Here is a 14290-nt window from a genome sequence, read left to right on the forward strand (position 1 = left end):
TATATAGAGACTACAATTCAACACCACCTGTGTTTAATCCAATATCCCAACTCACTAGCATGTGTGACTTTTGGAAGCAGGCGGCCGGCCCTCTTCCATCACTCATAAGTGCCAATTTTCTGGCAAAAGTGGTTTTCTCGGAGGCTAGTTTGTCTATAAAGTAGCTTTTACAATATATGTCATCAAAAATTTGGAAATTTCATGACATGATTCCAACAGGGTGTAAACCAAAACAAATGACAAAATGTTTCATGAAGAATCTTTCACCCGGCTCTAATATACATTTCGAGCACAGTAAGGATGAACGAGCGATCATTTATTGGATTTGCTTCCTTAGCCTCTGCTGCACATTCACTATAGCTGCTGGCTCCTCTCCTTCTGTGATGCTTTGGATCCTGCTGTGCTATCTCTGGCTGTACCAACTGATTGACTTTGATTGTGCAACAGAGTTACTAAATAAGGGGAAAACATGAATTCCGAAGCAGGGTATGTGACTGGGTGGAGGGCTTGCTAAAGCAATGTGATTATTAATAGAAGAGCAGCTTCCAGCACATTGTATGGGCAGGAGGAGGATGAATGGCTACACCTGTGATTCCTTTCATTTACGGTAAGCAAACGGACCCATTTGTGATGCTCACCATCTTCAATCCTTGGGCACATCCCTTCCAGAAGAACAGGGAGGCCTTAAAGACAGGGGCTGTCTCTCAGTGCCAGCAACTGCTGCTGTTCTCATTCACCACCTGCCACCTCCACCAGCTGGACATAATTTTCATTCCAGCCAGGGGTCAGTGTAGCCAGACAAGCAGGGAAGCCACCCTCTCAGAAGGAGCTGACAGCCCGCCTTTATGCTTGGTGGGTCACACCAACACCTGACAGGCCTGAGAAAGTCCTTATACTTTGTCAGCACTTGCATAGCTTGTCATGCCAGTGAAGTTTTACTGATCTGAACGGACTGACTCCAGGGACTTCACCCACATGACATTCTCATAAGCAAACTAGGGAAATGTGGTCTAGATGAAACTATCATAAGATGGGTACATAACTGGTTGAAAGAGCATACTCAAAGAGTAGTTATCAATGGCTCATTGTCAGACTAGGAAGATGTATCTAATGGGGCGCTGCAGGGGTCAGTCTGGAGTCCGGTACTATTCAACATTTTCATTAATGGATTCGATAATGGAGCAGAGAGTATGCGAATAACATTTGCTGATGACACCAAGCTGGCAGGGATGCAAGCACTTTGGAGGACAGGATTAGAATTCAAAATGTCCTAGACCAACGGTAGAACTAGTCTAAAATTAATAAGATTACATTAAATAAAGACAAGTGCAAAGTATTTCACTTAGGAAACAAAATCAAATGCACAACTGCAAAATGGAGACTAACTGGCTAGGTGGTAGTACTGTTGAAAAGGATCTGGGGGTTAGAGTGAATCACAAATTGAATATGAGTCAACATGATGCAGTTGCAAAAAAGGCTAATATCACTCTGGGATGCCTGAAGAAGAAGATCATATGTAAGACATGGGAGGTAATTATCCAACTCTACTAGGTCCTGATGAGGCCTCAGCTGGAACACTGTGTCCAGGTCTGGGCACCATACTTTAAGAAAGATGTGGACAGAGACAGATATGGCAAGAGTCCAGAGGAGAGCAACACAAATGATAAAAGGTTTAGACAACCTGACCTATGAGGGAAGGTTAAAAAAACTGGGCACATTTAGTCTTGAGAAAAGACGACTGAGGAGGGACCTGATATGTTAAGAGTTGTTATAAACAGGATTGTGATCACTTGTTCCCCATGTCCACTGAAGCTAAGGCAAGAAGTAATCAGCTTAATTGGCAGTAAGATAAATTTAGCTTAAATATTAGGGGAAACTTTCTAACTATAAGGATAGTTAAGGCCTGGAATGGGTTTCCAAGGGAGGTTGTGGAATCCCCATCACTGGAGGTTTTTAAGAGCAGGTTAGACAATATCTATGAGAGATGGTCTAGGTTTTCTTCGCCCTGCCTCAGCACAGGGGGCTGGACTTGATGACCTCTGGAGGCTCCTTCCAGGGTGCCCCTCCCCCAGGCCCCAAGTCAGTGAGCCTGCGGCCCAGACCTCCCGCAGCCGAACTGGGCCCAGGCACGGCACGGCCAGAGCAGTCCTCGCACCCACCCGCAGCAGGTTGAGACCCAGGCACGGCCGGGGTGGTGTGGTGCGGCCTCACTCCGGAGTGGTCCTGCTGGGGGCCGGGTGAAGGGTGCCAATCCTGCAGCCCCAGAGCTCCCACGGCGGGGGCAAGGCACCTCTTCCCCCCAGCCCAGGGAGAGCTGGGAGGCGTCCTCTCTCCCTGCCATAGCCCCAGAGCACCCTCCTGCACCCCAAACCCCTCATCCCAGGCCCCACTCCAGAGCCAGCACCCACAGCCGGAGCCCTCACCCCCGGCACCCAACCCTCTGCCCCAGCTCTGAGCCCCCTCCCACACTCTGAACCCCTCGGCCCCACACCCACCACATGAATTTTGTTATGTGCACCAATGTGAAGGTGATGTATCACACAGCACCTCCAGATTAGTGCACATAACAAAATTCTTTCCGCATACGGGTGGGAAAAATTAGAGGGAACACTGGGCCCATGTAGTTGGGCTCCTTACTTCAGCCATCTCACCAAATCACTATTGTTGGCTTCAGATATTTGCCAGCTGGCCTACCATTAAGATTCTCCCAGCTCATGTCAGAACGAAGGGTCACAAAGTCAAGCTCTCACTCAGAACTAGCCAACCACAGCCCCACTCAGCTCCCCTGCTCCTGAGGTGTCCAATGTGACATTTGCCTGTATAGCCCCTCAAGAAGGAGTTTACAACAGAAGGGAATGAACTTTTTTACACATAAATAGGGGCCTTTTTATTAGAATTCTTTGAGGGTGTAAACAAATATGTTGACAAGGGTGATCCAGTTGATATAGTGTACTTGGACTTCCAGAAAGCCATTGATAAAGGTCCCACACCAAAGGCTCTTAAGCAAAGTAAGCAGTCATAGGAGAAGAGGGAAGGTTCTCTCATGGGTCAGTAACTGTTTAAAAGACAGGGGAAAATAAAGGGTAGGAATAAATGGTCAGTTTTCACAGTGGAGAGAGGTAAATAGCAGCTTCCCCAAAGGATCTGTACTGGGGCCAGTGCTGTTCAATGTATTCATACAGGATCTGGAAAAGGGCATAAAGAGTGAGGTGGCAAAGTTGGTGGACAATACAAAATTACTCAAGATAGTTAAGCCCAAAGCAGAATTCAAAGAGTTACAAAGAGCTCTGACAAAATCGGGTGACTGGGCAACAAATGGCAGATGAAATTCAGAGTTGATAAGTGCAAAGTAATGCACACTGGAAAATGCAATCCCAACTATACATACAAAATGATGGGGTCTAAATTAGCTGTTACCACTTAAGAAAGAGATCTTGGGGTCATTGTGGATAGTTCTCTGAAAACATTGGCTCAATTTTCAGCGACAGTCAAAAAACACGAACAGAATGTTAGGAACCATTAGGAAAGGTTTCAGAGTAGCAGCCGTGTTAGTCTGTATCCACAAAAAGAAAAGGAGTACTTGTGGCACCTTTAGAGACTAACAAATTTATTTGAGCATAAGCTTTCGTGAGCTACAGCTCACTTCATTGGATGCAAAGGGTGAGATAATAAGACAGAAAATATCATAATGCCACTATATAAATCCTTGGTACACCCGCACTTTGAATAATGGGTGCAGTTCTCAAAAAAGATATATTAGAATTTGAAAAAGTACAGAAAAGGACAACAAAAATGATTAGGTGTATGGAATAGCTTCCATATGAGGAGAGATTACACCCACTGAGACTGTTCATCTTGGAAAAGAGACAACTAAGGTGGGATATGGTAGAGGTTTATAAATTATGACTGGGGTGGAGAAAGTGAATAGGGAAGTGTTATTTCCCCTTCACATGACACAAGAACAGGGGTCAGACAATGAAATTAATAGACAGCTGGTTGAAAACAAATGGAAGGAAGTACTTCTTCACACAATGCACACTGTGGAACTCAGTGCCAGGAGATGTTGTGAAGGCTAAAGTATAACTCCCGCTCTGCCCAATGCGAGGGCACTATTTACAAACCAGCAGTTGCCAGACGCACAGTGGCCTTCCCAGCCCTGTGCTGCCAGTGTGTCCCTTCCCCGAGGGGGTAGGCCCATGCCATACCACACCCCCCCCCACCCAACATTCGCTGACTCCCTATGGCTGGAGGCCCCCTGGATCCACTATGCCCAGCACCCCCCCAGACCCACCCACAAATGCACAGCACCCTGCACAACACCACCCCGGCCCACAGCTCCACCACAACTGCCCAGCATCCCCCACAGAACCCCCAATTCCTAGTGCCCCAACACACACAGATCCTCCCCACCCCTTCACAGCCCCTCACCCCCCCAGAGTCCCCACAGACCCACTCCCACAAGCCCTGCCTCCCGGCTGCATTTCACTGGCCCTGCTGGGAGGCAACTGTGTTTGTCAGGCTGAGCCAGCAGCGCAGCCAGGGCTGGTCCCAGGGCCGTGAATCGCTCCAGCCCCCTGGGAGTGGCGTGATCAGCCAGGCCAGAACCTGCCCCGGCTGGGGTCACTCAAGATGCAGTTGCCTGGAGGGGCCCAGCTAAGTCTCCCACACTGTCTCCCCCCTCACACACACACTTGGCTGAGACTGGCCTGGCTTCTGCACCAGTCCCAGGTGGCTCAGCTCCAGGGAGACAGGTGGGGCCTCTCAGGTGGCGGGAAGCAGAGACTGCCTGGAGCCGGAGGTGCACTGGGGTCCGGCCAGGGGGCTGAGAGGAGCAAGGGGTGGACGGGGGGAATCCAGTGGGGTCTCGGGGTGCAGTCCATGTGGAGCAAGCCGGGGCCCCTTCCGAGCATGGGCTCGGCTCCATGGAGCCACTGGAGCCATTGTAAACCCGGCACTGCATGTGGTGGATGTGGGAGAGGAGGATACAGAACCCCTGGCATGGAGAGGAGTGAGAGGGGATTGCAGGGGGGTCCCTGAAATAGAGGGACTTGGAAGGGTGGTACACCTGGAACTTGGGGGGTGGGGGAGAATGGAGGAATGCAAGGAGCCCCTGGTGCGTGCAATGAGTTTGGCCTATGGAAGCCACAAAGTGTGAGCCCTTCTAGTTCAGTAATGTTACCTGCTCCTGACAGCAACCCCATGTCTGCATTTCCCTGTTAATGCACTGCTCTGCTAGGCTTTGGTCTGACAACCAACTCTTCTTTAAACTTCTCTAAGAAGCTCGATAAGCAAGGTGCCCCTGCACTACAGCTTCCGCACAGCTTTCTGACCAGGATAATTGCATCCAGAAACCTGAAAAGCTTAAGTGTGATTTGCTTCCAGGCCTTTTCAAAAGTCAGACCCTGGCACTGGCTTTACAATATTTACACACAATATTCTGCTCCTCTCACTGAGTAATCTCATTTGTTTCAGTGCAATTACTCGAAGAATAAGGTGCAACTCAAAGTGAGAAATGCTAAGATACTATGGTGATGGACAGCAGTATAACACCCTAAGGTAAGATAGCAAAGGGGGCTGAATCTGGCCTTAGTTTTATGCAAATGATGTGCTCTAGTGTGTGTGGGGGGGTGGGAATTGGGTTTACTTTTAACTCCTTTGCCTTCTGACTTTCAACTTCCAGTAAGGCCCATCTGCACCAGAAAAGGTTTGCTACTCTTGCTATACTTGCAAACTATCCTAGTGTAATCTCAGTTTATACCAGAAAAAAACAAGTTATTTTACCAGTATGGTTTACACTGGTTCCCTGAGTGAAATAAGCTACACCAACAAAAGTACTTTTATGCCAATCTAGTGGTGTCTACCCTAGAGCTTTGGCTGGTATAAAAATGGTGCAAAAAGTTTGCCTAAGTGACCCTGTTTTATCGGCAAAGGTTTCTAGTGCAAACCTGTCCTAAAGCACAGAAGGCCATGAGAGTGGGAAATGAGAGTTTTATAGAAAATAGGAGGTGATGGAGCTGACTGGATAACTGATTGGATGCTAATAACTTTACAGCAAACAGACTTTCAGCCTGAACTTCAATAGTGTAGCTACAAGATTGTTCATAAATTGGCTTATTTATCCTCTGATTCACCTAATTAGTGTGTTTCCTGTCTCGCTCCCTTTTTAAAAAAAAAATTCTTTATTGAAATGAGTATCAAACAGTTCTGCCATGTGTCAGGTCTTCAAGTTTACAAACACGGGGCCTGATCCTGAAAGCACGTAGGCACATGAGTAACTGAGAGACTAGGGGCCCAACGCAATGCCCAGTGAAATCACTGGGAGCCTGTTGAGTACAATGGGCATTGAATCGGGTCCTAAGTGATTTGTCCATGGTCCACAGCCAGTCACTGGCAGAGCTAGGAATACTATCAATCGGGTCTCGGGGCTCCCAGTTGAACACCACATTCACTAGACTACACTGTCTACTGTGTTCAGTTCTGGGTACCCCATCTCAAAAGCAATACAGCAGAAAAAGAAGGGTCCAGATAGGAGTGAAAGAAATCATTAAAGGCCCTGAAGAGACACTCACATGCGGGGAGACTGAAGAGACTAGGCTGAGCCAACGCCCTGGATCTGAACACCAGTGTGTCATGCTGGCCCTTGTGTTAACACAAAACACTTGGACTCAAATATCTTCAGACTCTGAGTTTTCAAAATCCAGATCCAAATTTTCCTGTTTGGGTCCATTTTTTATAACAAGGCCCGGCAATTTCCCTGGAATTGCGGAGGTGTGTCAGCAGGAGATATCTGCAGCAGGCAAGGCCCCTTTACAATGCAATACCTTACTCCAAAGATGACAGGTTTCAGAGGAACAGCCGTGTTAGTCTGTATTCGCAAAAAGAAAAGGAGTACTTGTGGCACCTTAGAGACTAACCAATTTATTTGAGCATGAGCTTTCGTGAGCTACAGCTCACTTCATCAGATGTTTACCGTGGAAACTGCAGCAGACTTTATATACACACAGAAATCATGAAACAATACCTCCTCCCACCCCACTGTCCTGCTGGTAATAGCTTATCTAAAGTGATCAACAGGTGGGCCATTTCCAGCACAAATCCAGGTTTTCTCACCCTCCACCCCCCCACACAAATTCACTCTCCTGCTGGTGCTAGCCCATCCAAAGTGACAACTCTTAACATAATCAAGTCGGGCTATTTCCTGCATAGATCAAGGTTTTCTTGATCTATGCAGGAAATAGCCCGACTTGATTATGTTAAGAGTTGTCACTTTGGATGGGCTAGCACCAGCAGGAGAGTGAATTTGTGTGGGGGGGTGGAGGGTGAGAAAACCTGGATTTGTGCTGGAAATGGCCCACCTGTTGATCACTTTAGATAAGCTATTACCAGCAGGACAGTGGGGTGGGAGGAGGTATTGTTTCATGATTTCTGTGTGTATATAAAGTCTGCTGCAGTTTCCACGGTAAACATCTGATGAAGTGAGCTGTAGCTCACGAAAGCTCATGCTCAAATAAATTGGTTAGTCTCTAAGGTGCCACAAGTACTCCTTTTCTTTTTACTCCAAAGAACGTCTCAATGCCCAAGGGAGGGATCGTTTGCGTTGAATATCCTTGGGCTGATTATGGACTGGCACCACCCTCCCTGCTTCCCTTTGAGACCACCAGCTTTACTTTTCTCAGGAGAATAGCTGTGAAATGAACACATTGCTTTGCCCATCTCTTCTTCCCCTGCCCAGGATGCAGATTCTCTTATTCCCCAAAGGGAGCCAGGAGTCAGCATGGAGTCCATCAGTGGCGTCAGCAGCCGCAGGAGGGAGGTGTGTGTGTGTCTATGGGAGACAGAGAGCGAGCCTGCCACTGCTGTGCAACACGAGAAATGGAACAAGGCACATCCTGAAAGTTTGCGTGTGTGCATACAGGTTCCACAGCTGCGGGCAGCAGCATGCAGCTGGCGACTCCCCTGGGACCCATGAAGAAGCACTTGTGCTAAAGCAATAAAAGCACAGATGCTGGAGGGCTGACATTTCTCCTCCCTAGCTTTGTTGTGTAGAGATTGAAACCAGATTTCTTTTCTGTGGTGAATTACGTTAATTTGTGTGCCACCAGAACCTGCTTCTCTTCAACCCATCTCTAGGCCCAGCTGCATCACAAATTCAAGGAACCACCTGCAAAGTATTTTAGAGACTCAGACCTGCTCTTTGAGGTGAATTAACACCAGGGAGGCCCCCTTGGCCCAGTAAAATGGTCAGGGTGGCCTAAGAGGGCCACCCTCAAAGAGGAAAAACATGCTCTGTAAGAAAAGAGGTACCTCTGACAAGCAACATTGTTCTCTAAAGATCCTATACATCATCTGGTCCCCCCCATCTGAACGCACAATTGTTCCCTACACAAGTAATATCTGAGCCCAAACATTTCCCGGGTCTAAAAGCCAAGTTGGAAATAAGATCATGAGATATACAAAACCATGAGCTCTATAAAAATCAGCCACATTCAAAATGGGCTAGCGCTTCTAATGGTCTAGTGGAAACAACATAATTACAGCTGGCATGATGCATCTTCATGGTGCTCCGCACATAGGAGCTCTGAGCTGGAGAGGAGAAGTAAGCTGATCCCTAACTGTGTCATGTTTAACTTGGCTGTTCGAACTGCTGCCCCTTTGCATTTCGTAAAGAAGCTCAGCAGTTTGCCCTAAGCACTATTGGATCATTCAGGAGGACACGCAACTGTCAGATTCCTAAATCAGACTTCCAGATTTACACTGATGTGACTAAGATAAGAATCTAACCCATGGTCTTCTGCTTCATGGATGGCACCACACACCAACTTGTCCTCGTAAGGATCCTGGCCTGAAGTGCTGCTCTCAAGAGCCACCAGCCTCACTTCCACATCCTGAATGCTGCTGGCAAACATTTCAACTTGAACCACCATGAACCTCTGGCCACCCCCGTCCCACGTCACTTGTCTGGCAAGCAGATGGAGCAGATATGTGCATGAACAAAGTTGAAATATTTCATCCAGTGGCAGGCCATGGTCCATACATAGTAAATGCTTTACACCTATGTATAAAGGACAGTATAAAAAACTGAGTGTGCACGGTTACTGAGTGCTGGGAATTCAAAGAACATACCTCAGACCCCACTGTCTTGTGGCTTCCTACTGAAAGCAAAAGCCAGTGCCACAATTCAAACTGTCCCCCAAATTATGCCCCTTCACCCATTTAGCAGAAACCAGATCACAAGCACACTCAAACAGGCTAATAATACTCTGGGTTCAGCTCTCATTCTGAACAAAGCAGGTAACTGCCTTTTTTTGTCTGAAAATGCACCTTCCATTTTTACAGTAAGGCTTGGCCTTACATCTCAGGCATCTGGCGACACGCAAGCTGGTTCAGGCTGACTCCCTCTCAGAAAGAAGGCTCACCCTTGGCTTGACTGGAACCTGAAAACACTAGCATTCCTCAAAGCTGTGCATTCATGCAGCTTCTCGCTGCCAGCAATCCCCAGCCTTGACTGACTTGGGACCATTTGCAACACAGGTATAGCTTAAAGCAGTGAGCTGTACCGTAGGCCGAGGACCAATCCAGCTTCAGGACTGGGGAAACGAAAGTGGTTCCCCTTCTCAGCTACACCCATCAGATAATGGGCACATCTGAGGACGGTGACTTGAATTTCCTATCCTGACATCAATGCTAATGGTTTTTCCTGCTCTTTCCCCTTGTAGGTCATGGGGCATTCTCCCATTCTGCTCCTGTAGGGGTCTGATACTTATAGGATCATGGTGTCACTGGTCATCTCAAAAGTTGGCAGTTTCAGTCTGCTTTACATGACCTTTCAGTTCTCCTTTCTCATCTGGCAGAACATTTTTTGTTTTTTGGCAATGACGGACATTCTGGACAGATCTTGCTCAATCTAATTGCTGAGAAATGGTAATGCTCAGTGTGACTTTACCAGTGTCAGTACACACTTTTATACATGTGTAGTGGGGTGGACACCCGCTTGGGCCCAGAGGGGTTTAAGATAGCCCTGGGAGAGGGCTGGGGCAGGGGAAGAGCTGGGCTGATTGGCAGAGCAGCTGCAGCTGGGGGCCTGACCCAGCGGGCCTTATAAAAGCCAGGGAAGCCAGGAGCAGAAAAGCACTCTCTCTAGCTTTTGAGAGGGAGGCACCTGGCTGCAGGGACCCAAGCAGAATACCTAGATAGGGGAAGGGGCTGGGGAGCTCTAGCCAGGAAAGCCCTAGGCTGCGGCCCAGTATTAGGTCCAACAGGCACTGGTATTGCAGGGACAGCCCAAGGTTAGATAGAGGCAGCAGGTCCAAACCCAGCCTTGCCTGTGATGAGTGGCTCGTACTGCAGTCTGCCCCAAGGTGCGGGGGCTAGCTGGTGACTGGCAGGAGCCTATGACTGAGGTGAGGTAGGGATAGTGGGTGGGGGGGGTTTCCCCTGGAAGGGGGAGACCCAGAACTGTGGGGTACTGCCAGGGGGCAGCACCCAGTGAAAGGAGCACTGGGGTCCTGGGAGGGACACGGTAGCCGGCAGCAAGGCAAGACACTGGCCTGAAGAGGGCACTCCAGAGGCTGGAACGCTAATTCCCAGAGATGACCAGCAGGAGGCGCCGCTGGTGAGTCATTGCCCGGTTACAACATGTTAACTAGCACTTTCTTGCAACTCTGTAATAATCCGTTGCTGGAAGAAATCTTAGCACATTTTCATTCATTGAATTGCTCTTCACAACTTACTGAAATCAGACCATTGGAGTTATATGGGGTTTTAAATACAACACTATAAAGGTCCATCTGAGTTTGTTCAGTTTCATCTTCCAGCCCATTTGATCTTGTTAATGCCTTTGTCTTCTAGACTGAAGAGCCTTCTACTGTCAGAAATCTCCCAGTAGAAGACTACATCGTGCCTAGGATAAATGTTACATATAAGCATTTAGACTATGGCACCACTTAGTATGGTAGTACGGTCTGCTCCACGCTAACCTGTCTAATTTGTGTAACACAGTTCAGCACAGCCAGCCAGTCGCTGCTCTCCAAATGCTCCAGGACAAATGCCTTGTGGGCCAGTTGAGATACCTCACCCTCTATTCCTGACACAGCTTCCTGAATTGGGGGTTTATGGGAGATCCTGCAACATACTATGGGACCAGAATAGAATTCTGGGAGATCAGATCAACACTGGAGGACACCCTGCCTCTGGGGATTGACCACTTTCTGCACTTACCCCAATACGAAGCACACCTTCGAGCTGTGCTCAGGGAGCCCAGTTTGTGATGGAAATGCTGGCAAGTCAATGGAAAGGCTGTTGAGACTGGAAGATGTGGCAGAAGGAGTTCCATCAGAGAATGTTGTCTAAATCAGGACCAACCTGGGTGCCTGTTGGTTAGCAACCCTCACTGGTCAAGTGCCACTTTGGGAGCACAGCCAGTGACTGGTGGGGAAAGGCTGTACTGTAGGCCTACGGAAAAGAACATCTGAATGAGGGAAGAAACCTATTTTGATCTCTGTGGGGTATAGAGCTGATTCAAGACACTCACTGTGAAATCACTACACGGACAGCACTGTACCTTCTGTGGAAGATCCTTCTTCTCCGTCCCTGTTGGTGACAGAGTTCAAGGCCAGGTTCACAGAGCCTGGGAGCTCCCCGTCCTTGTCCTGCTCAAAGCAGCAAGCCTCCTCCTTTCCTCCAGACACACCATCACACTACCAGGTGTCACTCCAAATGGTTGCCTCAGGGCTCAGAATGTGCAGAAGAGGCAGATGCAACGTCCTACCCCAGACATCCAGTCATCATCCATCACTTTGAGGCTCTTGATTTAGAGCTAGCACTGCTTGGTAGTTCAATTTACACTGCTCTCAGCCACATGCCTGCATACTTTTAAAAACATCACAGTGTTCAAGATCCTTGAGCTCATCTCACTTCATCTCATCACCCCAGGTCCTCAGAAGAGCCCTAGCATCCATTTAGGGCCAGCTGGCAACATGACTGTAGAAGAGCTTGGTTATAGAAACACGGCTGGGAATCTGAAAGTTTCAGGTAGCATGCACACCACCACAGCATCCTCACAGAAAGATGCGAGCTGTAGTTACCTGAGGTGGCAGCAAAGCATTATGTCTGGGGAAGGAACTTGCTGGAGAATTGCTTCCAGGGGAGGGCACAGAATCCAGAGGGCTCTAGTCTAAAGTGCTTGCTGAATGGTCAGCACCAGGAGAACCAATGCAGCAGGTGCTGCTGCCACATTGGGGCTTTCTATTGGCCCCACCACTGAAGTGGTTAGAAGTGGACATTCTGACATTAACAAGACTCACTCAGAGCTACTCTAGGTCTAGCAGCACTGTGCATGCTAGGGAGCTGTTTGGACCACTTGTGTGTGTGGGCAGAATGCATTCTAAGTGCCTGAGCTGGTGAAGCAGACAAGCATTCACAAAGCCTCTCACTTTTCTAATAAAGAAGTAAATCACGTATAGCATCCGCACACAGCAGCTTCCTTCAGAGCACTCATGACAGCTCCTTCCTTTCAAGCCAGAAAAGGAAGCAAAAATATATAATGTGCTGTAAAGCATATACTCTGGTGCCCCTCTACGCAGGATAGACACTGGCTCAGCTGATTTAACAGCAGGAAGGAATCTGTGCGGGTTGCGGGGGGAGGGAGTTGGCAACTAAATGACATGTTGTAATAGGGCCTGGGCCCTCTGCTCCTCCTGACTTACTGCACCAAAGGTGCTGACACCTCTGGTTTGTAGCCACTGCTGTGTACTTTATTTGTGTTTTATCAGTCACCACCCTCTTACAGTTCCGGGCAGCAATTCTACTTACAGAATCAGACAATCATCAGAGAGGGCAGAGATCTCCCCAAGGCCCTAGTTGCACCCATGTCCCCGCACTTCCCGCCTGCATGCCTCTTCTATTCTTGCAGTTAACAGGCTCTTGGCTCTCCCCAGCTCAGGCTGATCTAGTACTTAGCCACTCCTTCCCTCAGTCAGAGGAGGGGTGCGAGACTTACTGGATTTACAGTGGAGAGTTCAGCAGCCGGTTCTCAACACTCTGTCACACATTTCAATATACACATTTTGATTTTCTTGCTGACCTTTCTCAGCTGAATGAATTATGCTGAATCTTGCCACTAGCAGGTCTGGTAACTAGCTAAAGAAAGGTAATTAATTGTACGAGTCAGAGTTGGACATTTCCACTTGGGCCTATCCTTGCCAGCTGGTATCTTCCATTTTCTGCCTGCAGCTAGCTGATCAATGTATAATTCCCCCATCCTGCACCTTTCTCTCTGTCAGATTCCTGTTGTTCTGATTAACCTGCCAGCAATGAATGAAAGATAATTTGCAATGCAGCCCTGCACCTTCTATAATTACATCCCTCTGTATAAAACTTGATTTCTGTGAATGGAAATAAAGCCCATCTTAAATAGAGGAACTTATGTAGAGCCCTGAAGGCTGCGACATTCAAAAGTACCCAAGGGAGGCAGGTGCTCAACTCCCATTGGTTGTAATTCCCTTAGGCACCTTTGGCCAAGCCAACCTATGTTCGTTGCTGAGTTGATTATAATTTAGATGGTAAGATCTCTGGAGCAGGGACCATCTTTTTGTGCTGCGTTTGGATAGCACCTCACATAATGGGGCCCAGGTCCAGGGCTGCAGCTCTGAGTACTGAAGTAATCCAGAAATAAATAAAGTAAAAACGTGGTTCAACGCACAGAGGCTGACAGCTTAAAAAAGAACCCAAATAAAGTCCCTCTGTTCTAACAAAGAAAACAAGACTTAAAAAGACACATTAAAGAAATTGGGGTGGGGAATCATGTTTTCATTATTGGTCAAATATTTAACTCTAGCCCCATAAAATAATAAGATCTGACTGTCATTATTTACCTTTATTAACTGGAGTCTGATATTTGTGATTCAGTACAGTGCTTTTGATGGGATTGAGAAATCCGACATGGAAGTAGCTGATTTATATTCACCGTTGTGTTTAAATTAGCTTAGCAGATGTAAACACCTGCACTGCACAGTGTTTAACCTTTCCAAGTCACGTGCAGCCCCAAGGATTCAGGGCCTGATCCAAAGCCCATGGATGTCAATGGGAGACTTTCCACTGTCTTCAGTGGACTTTAGATCAGTTCGTTGGTGAAGCAGAACTCCTTTAAGTGTAAGTCACCTCTTCGCACACAAACCCCAAGTGCTCTGGCTTGGTGCAGGGGACTCAGTGTGGGGGCAGAATTCACACTCTCCTGAACCCGGTGTCCCTGGTGACTTGCTCTCTGCATCCCTTATGTGTGACGAGGGGGATT

At 47.9% G+C, this 14290-nt stretch overlaps 1 protein-coding gene across 6 annotated transcripts in view; it reads right to left on the minus strand.

The window, feature by feature from the left end:
• Positions 1-14290, minus strand: part of MARCO (macrophage receptor with collagenous structure) — a 334342-nt gene that overhangs the window by 28819 nt on the left and 291233 nt on the right. The gene's annotated exons all lie outside the window — the stretch shown is intronic.

The sequence above is a fragment of the Lepidochelys kempii genome, chromosome 11, assembly GCF_965140265.1.
Source record: "Lepidochelys kempii isolate rLepKem1 chromosome 11, rLepKem1.hap2, whole genome shotgun sequence".
NCBI classification, from domain to species: domain Eukaryota; kingdom Metazoa; phylum Chordata; order Testudines; family Cheloniidae; genus Lepidochelys; species Lepidochelys kempii.